Raw genomic sequence first — 1,973 nt, 5'->3', positions numbered from 1 at the left:
CTGGGAGACCGGCCGATGTTGAGGGAATAGGCTCCGGAATCTGAACCGGAGTAGCCGACACCTCGTCGACCTCTTCCTCTACGACGTCCGGGGCTTGAACTTCATCCTGGCCTTCTGCCAGGAGGTCTTCTTCCAAACACTCGTCCACGTCAGACATCCTGTCATCTAACTGGATGTCTTGCATCGCGACCGCGACTTCAGCATCCACCTGGATCTGACTTTGGGGGATCTCCTCTCGAGGCTGGGGAATCACAGCATCAGCTGATGCCTTAGGGAAAAGATACGCCCTCATCTTCTCACTTGGAAGATAAGGGCCAGAGGTGTTCTTTTGGAAGCTCCTTACCCAGGTACGAAGCTTCTCCCTTGCTATATCCCTTGATTCTGCCTTACTAGGAGAATCAAAGGCCTCAGTAATCAGGTTAGTGCACACAGTACTTACCTGAGGGTCCCAATACTGGAGATCATCATTGGAGACAGCGCATGCTGCGTGTCTCCTACAAAACTCATGTCCGCAGAGATTCTTGCTGCGGACGTTGCAGAAAACATTTCCGCACTTCGGAAGGTCCTCCTGTAAAGAGAAGAAATTTCCATGAGTATCAAGTGAACTATGTATCACTGGATATGCATAGTATAGCATAACAATTCAGAAAGGAAAGACACACACTTGTGTTTCCCTCACAACCCATTGCTGCAGCCTTCCAGATAATAGAATCAAATGGTTAATCTCTTCTAGAGTAACCAATGCAAAGTTTCCAGAGGAAACAGGTGGAGCTCACACCTAAGCAATGATTTTAAAATCCTGGATAATAGACAGGAAAGAACTCACTTTCCTATCTGTAGGGCAACAGCAAAGGACTTGTGCAAGAAAACACAAAAGTGTTAGAACACAAAGTGCTGTACCAAAACTTATACTATAGTTTTCTTCTTACAGTATATGTTATACTGAAGAATACGGGTACAGTATAGGAGGTTATGTGCCGGCCGGCACACACCATAACTAGCTTTAAAGTATACTACTTAACAGCTATAAGGCGGCAGAACGCTGGTTCAAATGCATGTGCCGACCGGCAGTGACTGCCGGCCGGCAACAGCCAATGTCGGCCGGCAACTACACAAGGTAATACCCGGCTGCCGGCCACACTCTTGGCGACCGGCAGACAAGGGCTGACATTAGCCGGCCGGCAAAGGTACACAACCGATGCCAGCGAGCAGCAAAAGAACAAGAGGACTACGACTGCCCGGCTGCCGGCCTCATAGGCCGGCACCCGGGTCGGGTACAGCACTAGAAGAAAAACAGAATGGATGCCGGGATAAGAGCGTACACTACCTCCAAGCCCGGCAATCCGAAGGAGTGCTTATTAGGAAGGGGAGAATCTAATTCAGGCTTCCTGACCAGTGCCGTCTGGTTCTACAGGCAGGCATGGATGAGGGACCAAGGGAGGTCCGGGCAGCACTCAAAATATAAGACCCTTGCCGGCCGGCAGCTCTAAACGACGTACAGTACTGTAATGGCTAGGCCATTACGGAGATAGAGGGGGAAGGGACAAAAGAGGGTCCTACCAACCTTGCTTTAGTGACGGATCACCCGCAGCCAAGAAACTTATCTCAGCCTAAGGGAGATCCAAGGGGGGAGGCCAGCAATACTTGCCAGCTCCCAGAGCACCAAAGCAAGGAAGGTGTTGCTACTCCCAGGGAAAGAAACTTATCCTCCCCCGAGAACAGCAACAAGGACTAGTCTGGTAGATCACAAAAGAAGGAATCATATCCACAGAAACCTTCGGTAGTGACCTAAGGAGGCTAAGCCACCTTTGTCTGTGTCAGGCCAGCGTGGGAGACTCTACCCCAAGCCAGACAAACACAGACTCAGACTAAAAAACTCTGTTGTTCTGTCCCTCTTTGAACCAGACTTACTGGAACAGGAAGGTACAGTAACACCCCAGTATAGTTTTATCGAAAATAAATTCGTAAAAAAC

Source organism: Palaemon carinicauda, chromosome 7 (genome assembly GCF_036898095.1).
Source record: "Palaemon carinicauda isolate YSFRI2023 chromosome 7, ASM3689809v2, whole genome shotgun sequence".
Lineage (NCBI taxonomy): Eukaryota > Metazoa > Arthropoda > Malacostraca > Decapoda > Palaemonidae > Palaemon > Palaemon carinicauda.
Note: the sequence above shows the minus strand (reverse complement) of the source record.